The following is a 24,310-nucleotide window of genomic DNA, read 5'->3' as shown; positions in this document are numbered from 1 at the left end:
TTTATAAGCACATAATGTTTCATGATTTTAAAAATGTATTTTAAGAAAACCAATCCTTTGTCCCTGACAGTATTTATTTTTGGTACCATGTATCTGGCCATCAAGAAAAGAATAATCCAGACCAGTTTACCAACCTCAAAACTATTGACATTTTTAACTGGAAAATTCTTGGATCTGGAGAGCTGTAACGTGCACTGTAGAATGTTTGGCAGTTGTGACAACCAAACATATCCTCAGTAATTGTCAAATGTCCCCAGGGATGGGAGGTGAGGGAAGCAAAATGCTCCTGGTTGAGAACCAAACTCGGAATATTATAGAAACCCAGAGATCATCCCCTTTTATTTAAAAGTTGGGAACCTCCCCCCCCCCCAAAAAAACAACAGGGCGTATTGAAAGGGCACAGAAATCAATCTGAAAGAGTTCCCAATGGCCAAAGTTGAAGCTACTTGAGCAGTGAGCAAAAAAAATCCCCAAAGCATAAAATGAAATGCATGAATTCATACTGATATAAATAAATAAATGTGGCAGAAGATACATGCTTCCTAATAGAAAAATTCCAATTAACAGATGTAGAAGGAATGAGGGAAACAGAAAATCGCCATCAGAGTACCACAGTGATAAATGCTGCAGGATCCACCAATAGATGCTGATTGGGCAGGAGAGTTTAAGCAGAAACAATATGTCTCCATTATCTCAAAGTATTTCACCCAAAATATTTAGTAATTACAGGGGTGAGGGAAGGAAATGATGGCTTTATGGTGGAGAATGCTGGCAGAAATACTTTAGCAAAGTGATCAAGATTAGCATCTCTAGTAATATGTATCTATACCATGTATCCCAATACATGGACTGATATTATAGACTGAAACGGGTACATCACCTCTGTGGTAGCCTTTCACAAAATGCAAAAATTAAATCTTCTTATGAGAAAAATTCAGTCAAAACTAAATTGAGGGGCATTCTACACAATAACTGATTGGTACTCTTCAAAATGTCAAGGTCATAAAAGAAAAAGACTAATGAACTTACATAGATTGGAGTAGACTAAGATATAATGATTAAATGCAATGTGGTATCCAAGACTGGATTCTCAAACCAAAAAAAAATTAGTAGGGAAAACTGGTAAAAATCTAAGTAAAGTCTGTAGATTATGTCATAGTAATGTACCAAGTTTAATTTTTCTTAGTTTTGAGGACTGTACAATCGTTATATAATGTGTTAACATAGGGGGAGGCTGGCTGAAGGGTGTGAGGCAGTTCTCTGTGGCATTTCTGTAACTTTTCTGTAAATCTAAAATTATCTCAAAATAAAAAGGTTTTAAAAATTGGAACATCTGGATATATGCCCAGGAGCGGGATTCCTGGGTCATACGGTAAGTCTATTCCTAGTCTTTTGAGGAATCTCCACACTGTTTTCCACAGTGGCTGCACCAAACTGCATTCCCACCAGCAGTGTAGGAGGGTTCCCTTTTCTCCATAGCCTCTCCAGCATCATGGATGCTCCTGGAGAATGTCATTCTAAGTGAAGTAAGCCAGAAAGAGAAAGAAAAATACCATATGCGATCGCTCATATGTGGAATCTAAAAAACAAACAAACAAACAAACAAATAAAGCATAAATACAAAACAGAAGTAGACTCACAGACATAGAATACAAACTTGTGGTTGCCAAGGGGGCGGGGGGTGGGAAGGGATAGACTGGGATTTCAAAATTATAGAATAGATAAACAAGATGATACTGTATACCACAGGGAAATATATACAAGATCTTATGGTACCTCACAGAGAAAAAAAATGTGACAATGAATATATATATGTTCATGTATAACTGAAAAATTGTGCTCTACACTGGAATTTGACACAGCATTGTAAAATTATTATAAATCAATAAAAAATGTTAAAAAATTGGAACATCACATAGATATATATTTGTGTATTATTTTAAAATATTAGACTAAACATTGGAAGCACAGGATCTCAGAGTTTGAAGGGTTCCTGTAAGATCACCTTGTTCATTTCTTTCATTTTACCTTTTGGAAAAACTTGGGCCAGGGAAGGAATGGGATTTGCCCAAGTTGATGCAAATAGTGGCAGGATGGAGACTAGAACCTCCTTTTCCTGCTTCCAGGTGCAAACTCTTACTATGTGTTCCTCATTGCCTTTGCTCTTACCTCTAAACACCCTGAGATGTTTTGGGTGCATGTTATGCTGGACATCTGTTCTCTAGAGCAAGGGTCAGCAAACATTTTTTGTTAAGGGCCATATTATAAATATTTTCGTTTTTGTGAGATATTCCGTTTCTGTGACAACTACTCAACTCTGCTGTTATAGCACAAAAACAGTAACAGACAATATGAAAACAAGTGGGTGTGGCTATGTGCCAATAAAACTTTACAAAACCAGGCAGTGGGCGGGGTTTGACCTGTGGGCCATAGTTTGCCAATCTCTTCTCTAGATCTTTGTTAGAAAAGGGGATCTTTGTCAGCTTAGGGACTTGCATCCAAGATGCATCTCATGTAGTACAGTGAGTAGAAGATATGTGCATGTTCTCACCTGGGCAGCAGTATTGGAGAGGAGGTTGTGATGGTGAGACCTTCTAAAATGAAGAAAGAACAGTGATAGTGAGAAGGTCTCTTTGTCTCTTTGTGTTAGGTTGGCCCAAGCAGAGGATGATCAAGTAGCATAAAGAATGTCAAAGACAATAGCCCATAAATGGAAAGATGAACAGTCATCCCTCTGACATCTCATTATGTCCTTCTGGCAAACTCAGCGAGGGGGAGGTTTCTATAGAAATACCCGGGCCTGTGGAGCTTTCAGGTTTCAAAGACAATGAACTAAATGTAATTTCAAAATAGTTGGTCTTTATGCTAAAACATACACACACGTAGAGGAGCAAAGTATTGTAATCTAAAACAGTCAGAAAAAATGACAGAATAAAAAGAATAATTCTGTTAAGAGAGCATGACTTATTAAAACTGTTTAGTGTCAACAGAAAGCAGGCATGAGTGATCAGCCTCAAAGCAAGAGAGTGTTTTAAAAATACAATGTTTAATGCTATTCCTAAAGAAATTGTTTCCTAACTGAACTCTCCTCTCAGAAACATTTGTTCCATTTAATAATGGTTATTACTTATTTTAAAGATGCCCTGTAATGAAAATACTCTTTTGAGATGAGGTAAAAACCTCAGGAGTTTATTTTCTTCTTATTTTTTCTCATTCATCTACAATCCTTAACCACAAAGTAAAACAAGCAAGAAAAATACTAAATGTACTGAGCACATGTTTAAATAATTTCTACTCCTGACAGTTACTTGGCATTGGCATAATGCTTCCACGGGTCTGATTAGCTCAGATTAAATATTTCATACCCAAATTTTGTTTCCTTCTCTATTTGACCACAACCTTACATGGACACAGCTTTTTACTCCATCATCAGTCCTGAAATACTGTGGCTTGGTTAGTTAGAGCAATGTGGACTGCAAGTGCAGTCTGTACAGGGCTTGGCTAGCAGCCCCACCATACTGTACCTGTGAGTCCCAGGGGTCACCTCACCATTCCTGGGAGGCCACTGGAGTAAATGACTAGAGAACAGGAAGGAGTCAGTGGGGACTCAAAGCCATGTTAACCAAGAATACAAGATTTCTGCAACAGGGCCACTTTCAGTAGTTGGCTTCATTGACCAGGCCCTAAATACATTTGTTCGTATCATATTATGGTCTAGAATTTTAACTTCAGTGCTAGGAGACTTCAGATACAACCTGAAGAGATGGGACAGGGAGAGAGTAAATGGTGAGAAAACTGTGTGAGGCTTCCAGAACCTCCTTATTGGTCACCTTCCTTATTTGGTATCCCTGCTCTCCCCTGCCTACTTCCCATCAGGGTCTGATTGGTAGTGAAGTCCCTAAAGTGAAAGAAAAGTGACCTAGGAAGTGCAACCTGGGGTAAGAGTAGCCAGGGCAAAGCAGGGGAAGACAGGCATCTGTGACACGTCATTGAGTCTCTCTGACCCTTCAATTCCTCGTCTATCAAATGTGCATCTAATACTCACCCTGCCACACTGGATATGAGGATTTAATGTCAGAATGCATGGAAAGATCCCCTAAAGCTCTGGCACAGAGTAAGCCCTTTTATTTATTGAGTTTACCCCGGGGCTTATGGGAAAAGGGATCCTGGGTAGCCAGCCTAAGATGGGAAGTACCTCCAGAGCTTAGCTCTCAGGAAACACAAGTGGGCTTCCAGCCATTTCAGCCACCTGCCTCCACCCCACCATGGGACAAACAGCTTGGAGAATGGGCCCTACAGGTAGGTGGTCAAACAGCTTTCCCTAGTTGAAAGTCAGCATCTTACGAGTGCAAAGTGCCATGTGATGACCTATTCACTGGGTATTTTGGGGGAAGCAGCCACCAGGCAAAAGACTTGTCCAGCGAGCTCTCTCAAAATCCCAATTCACTCTAGAATAGATGCTAAGCTGAGACCACTGTAAGATACTGCTTAATTGGGGTGAATCTTTTCTTCACTACTTTTTCCACCTTCATCCAGTATCTTTTGGTTAATTGTCAAAAGGTTGTACTCTTTGCAGCAGCTGCTGCTCCTCCAGCTGACAGGGGTGGGACATGGAGGCTACCTGACAATTTCTTAATTCTGATCCTAAGCTGAGGACAGAGCCATAGTGACACATGAGTGGTACAATATCTAGGGTAAAGATCTCATCCCAAGTTGACTTGTGTGGCTTGTTCAGTACATTTTGGATTCATTACCCTCTTTAGCTGCCATGACCTCGAGGAAAAGCCATTTTATCAGTAGTGCAAGTAAAGCTAATTTAAGAAGGGGGGTCTGCTCTACATGTATTAAATAATGTCTTTCAAACTGAAATGAGTGACTTTGGAGTGACTTATGGCCTTGGATTACCCTTTTGAATTATCCATACTTCTCTTCTTTCTTTAACACAACTGAATGCTGGCATCACCATCACACCTCATTCTGGGCAGTGGGGCAGAGATGGCTAGAAGGAATTTTTATTAATATCTGTGAATGGGTACTCTAAAAAATAGAGTAAAATGCTTTTTAAAAAACAATTGCATTGAAACAATGTTTACTTTCACAGAGTAACACGTGTTGGCATCATCGATTTGTGGTTATCTATCCTTAAAGTCAATTTGTAAGTATGTATTGAGTATCTGCCATACATGAAAGAGAACATTCCACACTTTAAACATAGAAACCTAAGTAATCATAGAAGATGTGATGTTGTCACTTCAGTAAGAAAAGAACAGGAAATGGAGAAGGAACTTGAATTTCTGTGAACCTACTATGTGCCAAGCTCTATGCCAGGTTTTCTCTCTTTCTCTCTCTCTTTATATATTCATACACACATACACACATATTTATAGTTACATAGATATAACTTTAATTTTCTTAAGAACCATAGAAGATAGGTGTTATTAGCTCCTTTTAATAATGAAGAAAGTTGAAGTAGGTTCTAACTCAAAAGACTGTGTTCTTTTTACTGGACTATGCTGATATCTAAAAATGTGATTCTTTAGATCTGAGGCAGGAAATGTACATGATGACCCTGGATTATCTTATCATACTTAGCAAGGAAATTTTCAAAGATGACTAGAGTCACATAAAAAGGACTTAAGGAGCCAATTTAAAGAGGCTCTCAATGGCCAATGCAAGCCTCAATATGAATAAGAACAACAAATTAAAACACATCAAATATGTCTAAATCCATGAATTCATCGTTACACTTTAAAAAACACTCACTCACTCATTGACTTTATCTGCAGATGCTGGCAAAATAGTTCAGTATTTTGAATCAGGCATTTTTCTTGCCTTCTTGTATAAGCTGTGCCCTTGGATAACCAAGTAGTAGATGTACAGATACATTCCAGCTAACAAATAAAGAAGGAATAATAAAAAGAATGTCACAATTTTGCAACTCTTAGTGAATGAATGAATCTAGTCTTGATCATCAGTGGCTGACATAAAAACAGACACAACCAGATAATGTGTGTTTCTTAATGAAGAGCACAAAACCATGTATGAAGTAGTCTCACCAAAAACTAAACAAAAAGCAGAAAAACACAAAACCTTAAACCTGAATCTGATTAAGTCTCTGAAATCAACTACTAATTTAGAGAAAACACAGCAGTCTTGAGGATATTTAGAGTATCTAAATGTTAAACTGAACAATGGAAATGTAATCAGCAAAATCCAGAGTGTGGGAAATTCTACAGGGAAAAATAATCCATTTTCTTCAAAAAAATAAATTGCAAGAAGAAAAAAGATCCAGGGTAACCTGTAGATTAAAGGAGACTAAAAGGTTACATCAGTCAATTATAGTATCTAGTCCTTATTTAGAGCTTTCGTCAAACAAATAAGAATCCATTTATCCCAACTGAAAAATAATTGGAAACTGAAACACCGACTGGATATTTGTCGATTTTAATGAAGTTTTGTTCATTTTGAGTTGTGATAATTGCCTTCTTTAAGAGTCCTAATGCTTTAGAATACATACTGAACTATTGACAGATGAAATGTGATGAGGTTTGTATTTTGCTTCAAGATATTACAGAAAGAGGGAAAGTGAATGTGGCATGGATGAAAGAGTGGCCATGGGTTGATCATTTTTGAGGTTTGGTGATGGAAATAGGGGTCACCTTGTATAATTCTACCTGCTTTTGTATATGTTTGAAATTTTTCATAATAAAAAGATATAAAACATATATCTGACTTGAAGATACATGCATACATATATATGTGCCCAAATTTCACTTCTTGGAATTGATCGAACAGATATATAGTGGAATCACACCATATGCATGTGTGAGTCATACAGATTCAAAAGTAGGCACTCAGAATACAGAGAGGGAGGGGGAGAAAGGTAAGAGAGAGACAGAGAAAGAGGAGAGAAAGTTGAGAGAGACAGAAGATAACTGAAATGGTGTAGCAAGTCGAGCCTACCATTTTTCTCAATGACCCTGCTCTGCCCTAGAAAGAATGTAAGGTGGAAACTGTGGTTCCGTTATTCCTTCAGTAAGACTCAATCCCCATGTGCCTCTCATAAGAGAGAGCAACTCATTGTGATTCTGGTATTTTAACATGCATATATGTCATTAAACATGGCTCATAACCACAAGGTCATCTCCTCATCAGGGATCTACTTCAATACTGGAGGACAAACAGGCAAACAGACTTTGCTGGAATGATGAAGATATGGTATGTCAGCCTTCCTAAGGGAATTTTAAGGGTGGCTTTGAGTATATGGGACTTTCACTGTATGTCGTAGTTAAATAATCTAATAAAAGATGCAAAAGTCCACTGTATTCCATACATGTGTGCAAGGATATGTATAAAAATATTTGTAATATTTAATGTATCATTGTAATATTTTTAAAACTGGAGAAATTCTAAATGTTCACTAACAGAGGATTGGTTAAACACAGTGCATCTGCACAATGGAATACTTTATGGAGTCTTTACAAAGAAGAAGGTAGATAGTCCCCATGCACTGATAGGAAAAGATGTCCAAGACGGAGTTTTCCATGAATAAAAGCATGTGGCAGGACAATGTATAATGTGCTTCTATTTTTGTAAATAACAAAAGGAATAAAGATATAACTATGGAGACATACACACCACTGTGCTTTTATTATAGGATATTTCTAAAAGAATACACAAGAAACTGGCAATAGTGATAGACTCTGATGAGAGGGAATGGGAATTTAGAGTGGGAGGGCCACTTCCTTTGCATTATACACTCTTTTGTATAGTTTGAAATTTTATCATGTGCATGTATTAATATTTAAACTTTTGCTGAAGTTTACACGTTTCTATACATGAACACATGTATAGAAAATCACATAGATCATACCTGTACAGCTCAATAAATTAGCATAAAGTGAACACACCCAAGTAGCCACCATCCAGGGCCCAAAATAGAACATTACTAGTCTCCAGAAGCCCCCTGAGGTCCATCATTTTCTTCTTCTTCCCCCTGAAAGTTAACTACTATACTGATTTTTAATACAATAGTTTGATTTTGTTTCTTTTCCAATTTTATAGAAATTGAATCAGACAGCATGTATTCTTTAGGGTCTGACTTACTTTGATCAACATGATGTTTGTAAGAGTTTCCTATGTTCTGGCATGTAGCATATACTCTAATTTGTATAGTATTCCACTGTATAAATGCACCATAATTTATTTATATATCCACTGTTGATGGACATTGGGAATATTTCCGTTATTTCACTGGTACTAAATAATGCTTCAATGAACATTTTTGTGTATGTTGTTTGGTGAATACATGCAGTGGAATTGCTGGGTATATTGTTGGGTCATAGACTAGATGTCTAGCTTTAGTAGATACTGCCAAACAGCTTTCCAAAGTGGTTGTATAAGTTTACCCTTCAGCTAGCAGTGTATGAAGTTGAATTAACATTTCAAACAACAACAGGAACAAAAACAAACCCCAATTCAATTCATATAAGCAGCGTTGATTTGATTGGTATTTCTGTATTACATTCTGTGTTTAACTTGTAAAAATCAAAGTTAAAGACATGGGTCACTATGTTACCTAATGTGTTTATACAAGGTTCTTGTGACAAATTCTCATTTGAGTTTCATGTCAGGGAGAAGATGATCTTAAAGAGGAATATATATGCTTTCTGGATCTTAGATAACATATACCACTGTAACCCTTAACCTTGACGGTCAAAAAAAAAAAAAATCCAGAGTCAAAGTCAGTCCTCAACAACCATAGCATTCCACTTATCCAAGGTACTTGGGAATATCTACTCCTTCTTCTTGAAATAGACAATTCTGTCCCATGTCTTAATTTGCATTGTGTTTATTTATAAGCTTCTGCAAATCCTTTTGGAAATAAAGGGGAAAGGATAAATTGTAAATAAACAAACCGAAAATAGTTCTAGTCCCAGATGGTGAAGTTTTAAAATGAAATTTAGGAAACGAAGGCTAAAGCAACCCCAGCAACAAAAGTACAGAAAAGAAGCAGTATGAAATGCAGTGTTCTGTAATTTGTGATTAGCCCATCACCCTGTCACATGATTGGCAGCCAAGATAATGTCAGGCTTGTATGAGTCCTAGGTTCTCACCAAACAAAGTGCCATGTTTTATCTTGATGGGGAAAAGGTGGAAAAAGCAGTGCTCTTCTAAGATTTGAGGCCTTTTGACTGAATACCCATTGCGCAAGATCCTGCCCCAAGATAAAAGTCCAATTTCTTCTCCCTGAACTGGAATTAAATCCACATTTGAAAGGGACACACAGTCTACTACTATATCTCTCAGTCAATTTTTGCCACCTTGGAACATCTTCTGAGCTCTGCTTCCAGGCACATAGAAGCCCACATCCTTCTTGGCTACTGTCAGAAAGAATCCTGACTGATCCAAAGTTCCATTTTCCTCACCTTTGGGTGTTATTCTGTTATTCAATTAATGCTTGATGAATGTATCAATGAATTTCTTAGATCTCACAGACCAGATGGTCTCAGTAAGATCTTTCCATTTGGCTAGGGCCTAAGTCTATGCTCAGTTTCAAATGGATCTCACAAAGAATAGGAGCTCAAGGGAGAGGGGGAGCCTGGGCTGAGGTTCCAGAAGGGTTTCCAAAGATCTGGAATTTGAGAGGAACTTTGAAGAATAGATCAGGTATAAAGGTAATAATTAACTTGATATTTGGGAACTCACATATGCAGAGCAATGTATCTACAGACCAACGCAGAGGGAATGAATATCAGAAAAGAAGATGTGGGTCATCTCACAGAGGCCCTTCAATGCCAAACTTAAGGAATTTGGATTTTATGCAATTATTGAAGATTTTTGAGTAGGCTGAGAAGAGATTATGATGAAAGAATTATTTCAGGAGATGAATCTGGCCGTGGTGTGCAGCATATACTGGATTGGGGAGGAAAATAAGTAGAGATTCTACTGTTCTTGCTATAATCCAGGCAAAGACAACTAGTGTCTGAAATTGAGAGAGAACAACAGAGACAGAAAGGCAGAAACAAGAAGAGTACAAAGGAAGAATCATCAGGGTTCAGGAGTGATTAGGTGTGCAAAAAGGAGGCAGAAAGGAGAGTTGAGAATGCCACTGAGGCTTGGAGCCAGGAGAACCATGAGATGGACACCTCTACCACCTTCTGGTGGCATTCTCTGTAATCACAAAAGACAAGAACCAATCCAAATGCCTGCCAATAATGGATTGACTGGTTGAACAAACTATAGTTCCTCTTCAGGATGGCATACTATACAGTAATAAAAAAGGAGCAAGGAAGGTCTCTGTACATCGACATGGAACAATCTCTAGAACATGTTAGGTGGAAAAACGGGGAACAGAGCAATGCTTGTAGTACATGCTCTGTAGTACATATTTGTGTAAGAAATGGGGGGGGGGGAGACAACCACCTATTCTCATTTAATATTGAAACACACAATGGATGCATAAACCATAACCTAATAAACACAATTGTTATAGAGGGAAGGAGGATTAAAAAAACGGAGGCAGTAGGGAAGCAAGGATTTTAGAATATCTCTTGTTATATGGTTTTGACTTTGGAACTATGTAAGTGTTTTATATAAATTAAATTTAAAAGGGGAAAGAAAAACAATCCCTAAAATTCAGAAAAAAAGATAAAACAAATGAATCTGTGAATCAACTTGGTAACATAACCACCCAGGGAAAAATTACTTCAAGTGACTTTGAAACACAATACTTTGACTACCTCCCTAGCAGGATTTATTCTAAGGGCAAAAGGAAGAACAAAGAAATCTTAAACTGCTATAAGTAAATGCTATACTCTTAAATTCAACATTGAACTATCAGCAGGAACTCATCATTTTCCCTTTTTTAAAAATATGTATTTTCTAACTCTTCACTAAAAAGAAAAGCTCTGAAAACCTAGTAGCAGTGAAGAAATCCAGCCTTCAGACTGTGCTCTCTTAATACCATCTTTCATCAAGAGGAACTAGAGCTCCTTGGAGAAATGGATGACTCCAGGACTGGGTTCGGAATTGTACAAGATGAACCTGAAACATCTTGTCAAACCAAAAATCAAGAAATCTATCATAACAAAAGGAAACAGATGTCAACTTGAAAGGATCCCCAATGGCCTAAGATGAGACAATTTTAGCAACAAACTGAATGACTGAAATGGAGCGAAACACATTAAATATATAAAAATCCATTAGCTCATAACAATACTTAAAAGATTGGATTGGTCACCACTGGAGGTTGCTAGGATACCAACTCATTCTGAAAATTGATGTTTTTAAAAGGAAGGTACCAAACATTTACCCTCCCCTTTTTTTTTGTATACACTGTAATTCAAGGTAAATAAATGGCTGATAAATAAAATTATTCTTTATAGAAAAATCCCAACTAATGAATGTAGAAGGAATAAGAATTAGGAAAATGCCATTTTGCAACTCAGTGAAAGAATGGACCTAAGCAGTAATCATCATGTTTGTTAAAACCATTAGGGGAACGGTTGATGGGGGTTTTTATCATGGAAGATTCCAGGTGATACCATTTGAACCTACTGATCAATCTTAGTATCACTAAAAATGGGGCAATCAGACATTATGTCTCAGGAAATAATGTGACAGAGGGTACTGGCTGTGAAGTATTCTTCCCCCCAAATTTCAACCTGAATCTAATCAAAGCCTCTAGACAGAACTACCAGTTTATAGGGGATAGAGAAACAAGTTCAAGGACAATATGAGAAAACAATCAAGCAAATTAAGAATGTGAGATATTCTTCAGGGCAGATGACCTGGTTTCTCCAACAACTCAAAAGCAATAAAAGACAGAAGAGACATAGCCAAGTGCAATGTGTGGTCCTTGTTTGGATTCTAATCCCAACAAAATAACTATAAAATGATATCCTTGGAAAAATCAAGGAAATTTGAATATAGATTGGGTGTTAAATGATATTAATGAATTACTATTAATTCTGAAGATGTAATAATGTCATAGTAGTTATAATATATTACATCTATTGTAATTGTATATAATCTATATGGTGATCTATTACAACTACTATGCCATATATATATATATATGAGCTAAAACAAAATGAAAGGCACTACTGCTAATGAGAAAAGAGAAGATGGAGGAAAGAAGTTATTTTTGGGAAAAAAAGGATGAGAATTTTTAGACATGAAGTTCAGGAAGACAGCCAAAGAATCAGGTATAGATGTGCAGCATGAACTTAAAGATTCAGACTTGGAACTCAGAGGAAGTGTCAGAGCTGGAGAGAGATTGGGACTCATTCATACAGATGCCTCTAAGGAGTAAAACCTTGGGATTCGATTAATTTCATTGAGAAAGAAGTAAGAGTCAGGTCCAAACCCTAGAGAATATTTCCATCACAGTGAGGCATTGGTAGTGGAGGTGGAAGAGGTGGCAGTGAGGAAGCAAGAGAAAAAGGAAGACTCAACAATGAAAGGAAACAAGGAACAAGGAAGGGGTCAGGAAAGCACGAGAAAACCCAAAATAGTTCGGTCTCACAGAGACTAAAGCAGGAAAGAATTTCAAGGAGAGGGTGGTCAACAGTGTTAAATCCTTGAACAAGATTGAGGAGGGTCAGGTCCTGGAAAGGGGAACCATCCGTTACCTCACATTCCTACTATATATCCATATTAATTCCAAGTTGGCAATGACCTTGCTAATAATGGTGAGCCTGTAAAAACTTTTTTTTAAATGGAGGTACTGAAGATTGAACCCAGGACCTCACACATGAGCTATACCCACCCCCAGAAACTGTCTTAATCACCAGTATCCATCTGTTCCTTCATTCATTCCTTCCCTCACTCATCCACTCGTCCAGCCACTCATTGAATCAGCATTTCTGAGCCTCTGCTCCAAGCCAAATCCCTGCTACGTTCTGCAGAAACTGAAAGAAATACAATATGTGCCTTCCAGCTGAACGAGGAAGATAGACCCATAAAAATAATTATGACCTAGTGTTAACATTTCAGCATCGACTTATTGAACGTATATTCTGGGCCAGGCACTATGGGAGGCACTGGAGATACAAACACAAACAAGTGGTTTCTGCCGCCGGAGCTCAGAAAAACAGCTTGGAAGGCAGACAGAATTTGAGTATATTGCAATTCGGACTAGAAATACAAGGAATGTAAAAATTATAGAAGAGCACAGAGCAGGAAAGGCAGCTTGTAAGGACGTTTGTGAAATAGGGACTGTTCCTATGACCATTTTACACATGAGGAAACTGAGGTACAGGAAGGAGAGGTGACTTGCCCAAAGTCATACAGCTGTGAGTGGCAGAGCCAGGGTCCCAGTGTGGATCTAGGAGACTCAGGAGTTCCAGCTTACCCACTCTCTGTCATACTGCCTGAATGCCTCTGTCAAGACCCCCACTCTCTTTCCACTGTACCATGCTGATTGCACCTCCAAGGGCACAGAGCAGGTGCTCAATTAGTGTTTGCTGAATGAATAAATGAACAATGTAAACTCACTGTTGTTGGAAAGGTTCACTGAGCTAAGTACTAGGCTCATGAGAGGTCATGGTGTAGAGTCACAGCATATGGTGGCAGGTGAGGACATAAAGACTCCACACCCAGAGGACCTCTGCCGTGTGGGCCGCTATTACCAAAAAGAGAAGGCATATCTAACCAGTGTGTCCGGATAGCTAGTGACTGGCATCAGGGAGCTCTGAGACCAGGGATCAGGACCTCAAGCTCAGGGACTGGGAGGGGAAGTGGCACCGGCTAGGCAAAGTCACAACCCTGGAGGGCTCATGCTCTGAATGCAAGGGCTCAGGGACCCAGATCTAGTTACTCGAACTAGGCCACCAGCACAGAGCAGTGACAGCCAGCCAGGCTGACCAGGTCCCGAGCCCACCAAGCCACTAGTCTGAGGCTCTAGAAAGCCCTCTGATGATGGAGGGGGAGGAAAAATAGGGGAGATAGAAGAGGGAGCAGGAGGAGGATGAAGAAGAGGAGGGGAAAGGAGAATAGTGGCAGCTAATATTTCCCAAATGCTGATGGTGGGTCAGGAGCTAGGTTGAGTGCTTTACAGGCAGTCAGGTAACCCTTCCAATCATCATGGGAGGCAGATGCTAACACTAAAGTCCATGTGTTATAGATGGTCCCCAGAGACATTAAGTAATTTACTTGATGTTACAAAGCCAGGATTTGAACTCTGGCAGCCTGACCACCCCTGCCAGGCAGGGTTCTAATCCACTGTCCTTCACTGGGTCTCAGGTTCTTACTAACATGGTCTAAGCTTGCTAGGAGCAGGGCATCTGCCCTCCTCTTTTTGCAACAATCTGAGCCCTGTCGGCAGGTAGCAGCGGCCCTGGGTGATGATGTACGGAAAGACTAGCAAGCACAGCAGAGAATTAAGAATCTGCTCCAAATATTTCTTTTGGGTTGCAGAGAGCAGGTGCTGGGCGGGGAGTGGAACAGTTTCAATCTCCTCCTGTGAACTTCTGAGGTTGCCAATCCCTTGATCTGTAACAATGAAGATGTTAACAAGACCTTGCACCAGGGTCTTGCCTTATAGGTTACAAAGCCTTTCACATACATTACTTAACATTGTCACTTTGGGGAAAACAATTAAAAAAAAAAAAAAGCTAGTTCTTGATCCTGGAGATTTTCCCCAGAAGATTGAGTATTTCTCTCCACTTCAATCCATATATATTTCCCAGATGTCTCTGGTCTTCCTGGAATTTCTATTAAGAATTTCAACTATCCCAAGAAGAATGTTCAGACATCACAGTTTCTACTAACATATGGAGCCTGGATCTCCTGGTGTCAAATTAATTTCACTTTCTACCACCGCTGGGGCCGGTGCTTTCAAAGGAATAGTAGAGGGAAAACAGGCTCCACAGGAGCTGAGATGTCATTCCTAGGTTCTGTTCCACTAGCCCCCGATTCAATTCCCCTACCCTCCTCAGATCCCCACAGCTAGACCCACTTATCCTTACACTTAGAAGCTGAAGCCCAACCCAGTTCCTAGACCAACTCATCCATAGGCATGGGGTCAATGCCCGGTCTCAGCCCTGCAGCTGGGGGATTAGGAATAGGTTGCTTTCCTGGATTTGGTACCCCTAGAACAGCCACCTGAGAGGCTGTGATGCTCCCAGACCAGCACTCTTCCCAAGCCCACCTCTTACCCTGACTCAGTCTTAATAGCTACCCTTCTGCCTTGATTCCTACCCAGAAGTCCTGTGTGTTATCCTACCAACTATCTCAGCCCCCTTTAGAACTAGAGCCCTGGCTGAATGAGATGGCATCTTACTTGTCTCTTCCCCCAACACCTGGCCCAGAGGATGGTCCTCCATGCATGGCTGCTGGGTAGATGAGCCCTTCTGCCCTGTCTTGGTCTCAATCTTTTCTCTCTGGAGCTGGCACCATGGCCCAGTGATGAGTCTGGCCACTATGGAGAAGTGTTCTTCATGATGTGAGGATCAAATGAGTGAAGCTCTGTTAAGTGCTTAGTACAGCGTCCATGTAAGTGTCTGCTCCTGCAATTGCTACTTTTATTGAGTTAGTTATTCTGGACTCTTCAGTGGTGACCATTTCCCAGAATGTCCTTGCAGCACCTGGGCCTGCTTGGAGAACTTTCTCCTCACCCGCTTGCCTGCCTCTAACTATAACAAAGCCACTTCCACAAGCATATGTCCTGGCCCAGTGACTGTATCCGACACCTGGGCTAAATTCCCTCTCCCCCGCTGCTGGGCCTGCTTCTGCCATCGAGCCCATCATTCCAGGTGCACAAGTCCTACCCAGGTGAACACCATCCTTCTAACAACTGAAGTTTGAGTAAGCGGACTGTTCTCTCTGGGGCTGGGCTGGCCCCAGGGTGAGCACAGGTGGGAGACAGCACCAGTGTGGTATGGAGAAGCAGCAGGCTTAGAGGAGTAAAGGAGCACCACAAAAAGGTGGGCATGTCCCTGAGAACTAGGTGTGGTTGGACAGCCTTCTGAGCACTGGAAAGACCACTTCCCCCAATGGTAGAGCCACCCTGGGAAGAGTTTGCCAAAAAAGCAGGAAGGCAACTGGACTGTATGCTTTGTGGGGGGAAAGGGTCCTGCCAAGCCAGCTCCTGATATAATCAAAACAGAATTTTAGCATAGCACAGGGAACTCTATTCAATATCTTATAGTAACCTGTAATGAAAAAGCATATGAAAATGAATATATATGTGTATGTATGACTGAAACATTATGCTGCACACCAGAAATTGACACAACATTGTAAACTGACTAGACTTCAATAACAATAACAATAATAATAATAAAACCCCAGAATCCTAGCATGAGACTTGGTGTCACATTCTAAGAGAGGACAATGGCCTGGCAAGATCACTTTTCTGCTACTCAGAGCCCTGGAGGAGTCCAGTTCTGCAGACCTGCTGACTTGGGGAGTGTCTGACACAGAGGTGCCCTCAGGGTTCATTTATCCCATTGCCTTTCTTCTATAGGTAAGGAAACTGAGGGTTTACTTTGCCCTTTGCCTGGCTCTTTAGATTAAGTTGGCCTATTCACATATCATCCCATAAGCAGCCCTTCAAAACTAGCCTCAAAGAACACCTAGTCTTAGCAACTAGACCCAAGAATTTCTTCCTGGCCTATGACCCACAAGGCATGTTCTCATCTTCACTGCTGCATTCCACATCTCCCCCATCTACTGCCTTAACGCCTGGTCCATTTGGCCCCTCAGTCTGAGCAATGCACTTGGACTTCCTTGAGCTTATGGACTTGGGCTGCCCCCTCGGGTATTTTCACTGTGCTGCTTTAGGCAATATCTGCAAAGAGAACCTGTCCTTCAGCCTCAGCCAGGCCATTTTCCTCCTCTGCCTGCCCCCAACATGCACACAGCTTCTGGGTCATGGGATTTGGGCACTATGGCCCAGAAAAGGAATAATAATAGCAACACAAGCTCCTTGGCAGCAGGTGAGATGTTTTTAACTTTTAAAATAAAAAACAGAATCCTTGTAGAAATCTCAGCTTCAGCTCTGCCTAGCTACATGATTCTGGGCAAGTTATTCAACCTCTTTGAATGTTGGTTTCTTCACCCATAAAATGGAGACTATATGGGAAATTGTCCCTAAGTGCCTGGCAAGAGGAAGAGCTCACTAAATTCTAACTAATATTAGGAGTAGTAACAGATAATAAAGCATCCTTTACATCTTTGCCCTCTATCAAGCTGGTGCCCCAGAGCAGTTGCTCAGTGAGCGGTGAGTGAAGAAGATGTTTCTTCACCTGATCACCACAACCACCAGATGCGGCAGGGAAAGAAGACCCTGGTCTCCCCAGAGGCAGAGATCTGAGGCTGGTGGCTAAGTGATTTGTCCATAGTCAGAGTGAGTGAGTAGCAGAGCCTGGACTGGGAACTTCTGTTTCCAGACTCCCAAATTTGGTGTTTACTATTTTATGTCACCTGATCAAACTGAGGGCCAGAAAGGAGCTTAGAGATTATCTAGCATAATCCCATCACTTGAAAATTTGAAAACTAAGGCCAGAGAGACCCAGGAAATTTCACAAGGCCAAAGAGCTAGTCAGTGAGGGAGGAGAGCCCAGGTCTCCTGACTCCCAGCTTGGTCAACTATCAACAACACAACAGCTTACCTTACAAAAATCACCTCACTGTTCCTAGTTCAGCAAATATGATCACGCTAGGCTCCAAGCTACTGCAGCTTCCTAAGAAAACACCCAAGTGGTAAGTACAGAGTCCCCTTACAATGACAGGCTCCCCCTCAGAGTACCAGATTCATTCTTCACAGAGGGTGCACCTCCCATGTGATTTGAAAGAACATGTCAACATGAAGCTCAGTGACGATCAAGAGCATGCCAACAGTCACAAGCTTGGTGGTGTGGAGTACCATCTTTGAAGTGGACCCTACAGTATTTCTGGAATGTCAAGCACGAGCTCTGAGGAACACCCTACTTGGCAGTTCCTTCTAAAGCAACAAAGACAGTTAAATGAAGCCCAAGTAGGACAGGATATTATTGTTTACATGTGATCGTTATCCCATGGCAGTGAGAAATGGAGCCAAATTCCACAACTCTTCTCTTGCAAGAAACTTCACAGAACAGAGAAGGCCTGCATTGCTTCTTGGTTTGCTGTTCTTTCTTGAAGTCAGCTTCATTTGAAAATAAAAAATGATGTCCTCAGAATTTTAGCTCCAACCCTGGGGAGATGTATTAGTTTGTTCCACTTGGAGTTACTCTGAAGAGGCAGAAGTTAAATAACCATCACAGTTGCCTCAAATAAAGAACATATGAGGAGGGGGCAGAGGTGAAAAACTCATTCATCAATGTAACTAAAAAGAGATATCCACTATTTCTTATTTAAAAGGTTTGAAAATTCGAAGAGTTTCTGCTGAAACATGAGGGGACATTTTCTATGGAAGAAACTCAACACCTTGGATTGTAACAGAACTCTTTTCCACTGAAAATATCTCCAAACACATTTGTTATCCATTGCTGTGTTGTTGGTCAACAGTGACTACAGAAGCATGTGATTGATGGAAGAGGCCTGGCTCAGTGCTCATGGCATGCCCTGGCCAAGCACACAAATCAGGAGTACTTTGCCCTACATCCTGAAGCACAAGCAAGCTAATGCAGGCATCCATGGGCTCAATACATGCCATGCTTCTTGGTTCCCTCTGCTCCTGAAATAAACAGCCACAGCAAATTTTAGACAAGGGGTTTGTCTTAGCATGCCTCCTTGGATCTTGGCAGTAAAGGAAAAAGGCCTTTTGAAAGCATCATCTTTGTGGACAGTCCCCCTAAATGACAACATTTCACTGTTGGTTTTACTCTTACTGTGTTCATCTAACATTTACTGCAGGCAAGGTTCTGGGCTAGGTTTTAGGGTACAAGAGAAGAATAAAGGAAGGAACAACCAATTTTGTTTTATAGAGGAGGGATTGGGCTCAGTACTATTTGAGCTCGTCCTGGAGGACATGAACAGTGCTTCAACAGGTGTGGGGGAGGGGATGGAGTACTAATGAGAGAAGATGTAAGAAGGAAAGAAGTTGGCTAATGGCTCATGCACTCATTTACTTAAACAGTTGGAATCACTGGATTGTAAATGGTTGGGGCTGTTTTCTCAATGTGAATGACTATATTCATGGAATACACACTTGTTATTAAAATGACACAATGCTTTTTTGCAAAAGACTGCTTGGAGGAGAAAGCTATGGACTCCCATAACTATGCTGACACTCATTTATAAGACTTCTGAAGCTTATAATAAACAGGAATTTGGTCTGTGTCTAATTGGGTTTTAATAGCTTAGACAAAATTAAGAGCTAGAGGAATTTGATATGGCTTGTTTTTTATTCAAACTTTCTTTCATCCTCATCTGTCTAGAAGCTATGAATTATAACTTACCCTCATCAGATTATAAACAAAGCTGATAACCAAAGGAAAATATAATTAATCAGATATTGTTAGTTTTATTAGATTACAAATATAGCAACCACAGCCCTATGTCTGGTCAATAATGGTAAGGAAAAGTCATTCATTACTTTCTAGCCTATTGATGAGACATATTATGAAAATAAAAATTGTCTCTTGTACTGTTAGAACATACATCTGTAAAGGTATATTTTACATATATACCCTGGATGGTGATATAATGTCTATGTCTTTAACTGGGGAAGCACCCAATGCTGATGATCAACTAGTCGTCATTGTTTGATATTCCTGAAGGTATTCTAGGGTTCAGAAGAAACCTCTCATTGTTAAGTCCCAATGTCCTGAAATATATACCTAAATAATTTTAGGTATTATCATTTTTTTAATAAAAGAAGTAGTTATTCTAGTTCTTATTAAACTTGCAAAATTACAAACTGGCCCTCTCTCTAGAACCCAACCCTGGACATGTCACAGAATCCAGAGATGGATGGTTCTGTAAAAATAGCATAAAAACAGCGAGGAAACCTCTAGGAAAACAAAAGATGGATGGGTCAGGGAGCTAAGCAGGGTAGGACTAGGGGAAAAGGGAGCTTAAAAAGAAGGACAAGAACAATGGACAGAGGTTAAGGTGGGAAATTTTTTAAAAAATGTGCTCCTTTTTCTCTCCTTAGCATTGCCTGGAGAAGACCATTTTCTGTCCTTTTCCAACCAGGAGGCATAAAAGCAGTAGACCAGTGCCCAGCAGGAGTGGCAGGGTAACTTTGAGGTGGAACTCAGGGCTGGCTGGAATGATGGGTCCTAGGTAACAGGTGCATAGAGATTGGATGGCTTTTAAGAGTTTTTCCCTACCTCCATCCACACGACAGTACCCTGAAAGCTCGAGGACTACAACTGGGAGAGAATTCTCTGAAACAAAGGAATGCTGGGGCCAAGTTACCATTTATAACACTAGAGGTTTTCTCCCTAGAGGCATATATTCCCTATTAAATTCATTGAGGGGCACCAGCCAAGGCTTAAGGTTTAAGCCTCACACCGCATCCCCACCCCCACCCCCGCAGAGTTACAAATTACAACCAAGACAGTTAATAACCCTAGTGGACTAGGATCTCACTAGGAAAAACAGCCAATAGGTATTCACTGGAAAGCATGGTGGGAAAATTGAGAATAGCAGCTGAAACTGGGAGGGGTTGTACATTCTCTAATACCAAGTGAGCACAAGGGGCCTGTGGCCAAAAGGACTGAAGGGGCTAAAGGAATCTAGCCCCTATGAACTCTGAAAGCTGACCTGCCAAGTCTCCCTTCTGAGACAGAATCCCATGTTAAGGACAAATTGGTGAGAGTGAAATCCAAATTGAGTAGTATAGTTCTTTTCTCCAGATATGGCTAAGTAAACTCCTTTTGATTCTGATCTTCCTGTAACTATATACTCTGGAAAAATATAAAGAAACCACAATATGAAGAGACTGGAGAGTGAACAGAAGCAGGTATATTCTGAAGGGGAGTTGACACAATGTGAGTTACCCATTTTTACAGCTTTTAGACTGAAGGCAAACTAAAATTGCCAAAAGACTAAGACATGAAGAATAAGACACCAATAGTAAACTCACAGTCTTTCTGGTAAGAACTAGAGGACAGAACTCAGGACAACTACAGCCTTTGGAAAGTTGGGGAGAATCCTGGAAAGAAGAGCCAGACAGAGGGAACCCAAATTTCTGCCTATAGGCCCTCCCAAACTCAGCTGACTCCTGAACCACACATATGTGGGAAAGACTTTAGGTAAAGATCAAAAGCTTGAACTAAGATTTCAATGACCACCCAAGAGGCAAAGTTTAGTTTTAGTCCAACCACATTAACTGTCCACTGAAACAATAAAATCAGTATTTTCAAATGAATAAATCAGAATCCAGAGTATCCATAAGACAACATTCAAAATATCCAGGACACAATCCAAAGTTATTTAACTTATAAAGAACCAGGAAATTGTGATCCATTTGTAAGAGCTTAAACAATCAACAGAAGACAAACCTGAGATGACTTAGATGCTGGAATTAGCATACAAGAATGTTAAAGTAATTATTACAACTATGCTCAAGGGAATAAAAGAAAGTATGCTCACAATGAATGAAAAAATGGAAAATCACAGCAGAGAAATAGAAACCATTAAAAAAAAAAAAAAGAACGAAATGAAAATTCCAGAATTTGAAAGTTAAATAACTGTAATTTTTTTTTTTTTAAAAACCACAGGACAGGTTCAACAGCAGAATGGAAATGAAAGAGTCAAAGTTTTAGCAATCTTAAGATAAAACAATGAAAATAACCAATGTGATGAACAGAGAGAAAAATATTTTAGGAAACAAAAACATGAACAGAGCCTCCAGCACATATGGAACAATATCCAAAGGTCTAACATACATGAAATTAGAGGTCTAGAGGGAGAGTTTGGGGAGAATGAAGTAGGGAAAAATGAATGTGTAATGGTTTAACTTTCCCCCAATTTAGAGAAAGACATAAATTTAAAGATTTAAGAAGCTCAGCAAACCCCATCAGGATAGAAAAGAAAACTCTGGGAATATCACAGTCAAACCACTGAAGACCAAGTATAATTAGAAAATCATAAAAGCAGCCAGAGAAAAACAATAATTATATACAAAAAGGGGAGAATTTCAAATATGGATGACATTAGAAACAATGGAGGCCAGAAGAGAAAAGATCAACATCTTTAAAGTGATGAAAAAAACCCAGAATTCTATACTCAGCAAATATATTCTTCAAGAATAAAGGGAAAGCAAGGACATTTTCAGATAAAACCAAAGTGAAAAAAAATTCTTTGCTAGCAGACCTGAATTATAAGAAATGCTAAAGGTGTAGGAGAACAGCACCACACAGTGCCCCAGCGACCTTTTTTGGTCTCCATGTGGATCACTTAGTCAAGGCTTGACCACAATCTGACCTGGGTCTTGGGAGAATACCCTGCTGTTCCTCCTGGAGCAAGGGGAATAAGCAGCCTGGTGAGGATCTATCACAGGGCTGTTTTTACCCATCTCCCTAATGTCAGTTGACCACAGGACTTTCCACCTACCCCCCACTTAGGGTACAGCTGCATGCTATAAAAAAATATGCTGTGGGATACAAGATTAACTTAACAAAAATCTATTGCATTTCTTTACACTAACAATGAAATATCAGAAAAGGAAAAAAAATCCATTTTAAAATCACATCAAAAAAATAAAATAAAATACTTAGGAATAAACCTGACTAAGGAGGTAAAAGACTTATATGCTGATAACTATAAAACACTGATAAAGGAAATTAAATATGACTTAACGAAATGGAAAGATATCCTATGTTCTTGGATTAGAAGAATTAATATTATTAAAATGGCCATATTACTCAAAGCAATCTATAGACTTAATGTGATCTCTTTCAAATTAGCCAGGACATTTTTCAAAGAACTAGAACAAATAACCCTAAAATTTATATAGAATCACAAAAGACCCAGAATTGCCAAAGCAATACTTAAGAAAAGAGTAAAGCTGGAGGCAAAATCCTCCCACACTTCAGACAATACTACACAGCTACAGTAATCAAAACAGTGTGATATTGGCACAAAAACAGACATATGGATCAATGGAACAGAATAGAGAGCCCAGAAATAAACCCACACACCTACAGTCAATTAATCTTTGACAAAGGAAGCAAGACTATACAATGGAGAAAAGATAGTCTCTTTGGCAAGTGGTGTTGGGAAAGCTGGACAGATGCATGTAAATCAATGAAGTTAGAACACTCCCTCACATCATACACAAAAATAAACTCAAAATGGCTTAAAGACTTAGATATAACAAATGACATCATAAAACTCACAGAAGAGAACATAGGCAAAACATTCTCTGGCATAAATTGTAGCTGTGTTCTCTTAAGTCAGTCTCCCAAGGCAATAGAAATAAAAGTAAAATTATACAAATGGGACCTAATATAACTTATATGCTTTTACACAACAAAGGAAACCATAAACAAGGTGAGAAGACAACCTACAGACTGGGAGAAAATATTTGCCAACAATGTGACTGACAAGAGCTTAATTTCCAGAATGTACAAACAGCTCATACAACTCAATAACAAACAAACAAATAAACAAACAAACAAACTCAATCAAAGAATGGGCAGAAGACCTACAGAGACATTTCTCCAAAGAAGACATCCAGATGGCCAATAGGCACATGAAAAGATACTTGATATTGCTAACTATCATAGAAATGCAAATCAAAACTACAATGAGATGTCACCTCATCTCACACCAGTCAGGATGGACATCATTAAAAAGTCTACATACAATAAATGCTGGAGAAGGTGTGGAGAAAGAAGAATCCTCCTACACTGTTGGTGAGAATTTAATTTGGTACAGCCACTATGGAAAAAAGTATGGAGAGCCCTTAAAAAACTAAAAATAGAGTTACAAAATGATCCAACAATCCCACTCCTGGGCATATATTCAGAGAAAACTCCAATTCGAAAAAATAGATGCTTATCTTTGTTTATAGCGGCACTATTTACAATAGGCAAGACATGGAAGCAATCTAAGTGTCCATCAACAGATGACTGGATAAAGAAGAAGTGGTATATATACACAATGGAATACTACTCAGCCATAAAAAAAGAATGAAATAATGACATTTGCAGCAATATGGATGGACCTACAGATTATCATACTAAGTGAAGTAAGTCAGACACAGAAGGACAAATATCATATGATATCACTTATATGAGGAATCTAAAAAAATGATACAAATGAACTTATTTACAAGACAGAAAGAGACTCACAGACATAGAAAACAAACTTATGGTTACCAGGGTGGGAAAGGGTGGTGGAGGGGTAAATTGGGAGTTCAGGGTTT

General features: G+C 39.6%; 1 long non-coding RNA gene across 1 annotated transcript in view; it reads right to left on the bottom strand.

The window, feature by feature from the left end:
• The window catches only part of LOC141576446 (uncharacterized), a 282,985-nt gene that overhangs the window by 161,751 nt on the left and 96,924 nt on the right, over window positions 1-24,310 (bottom strand). The window lies entirely within an intron of this gene.

Source organism: Camelus bactrianus, chromosome X, assembly GCF_048773025.1.
Source record: "Camelus bactrianus isolate YW-2024 breed Bactrian camel chromosome X, ASM4877302v1, whole genome shotgun sequence".
In the NCBI taxonomy this organism is placed as follows: Eukaryota; Metazoa; Chordata; class Mammalia; order Artiodactyla; family Camelidae; genus Camelus; species Camelus bactrianus.
Note: the sequence above shows the minus strand (reverse complement) of the source record. Positions and strands in the feature narration are given on the sequence as shown.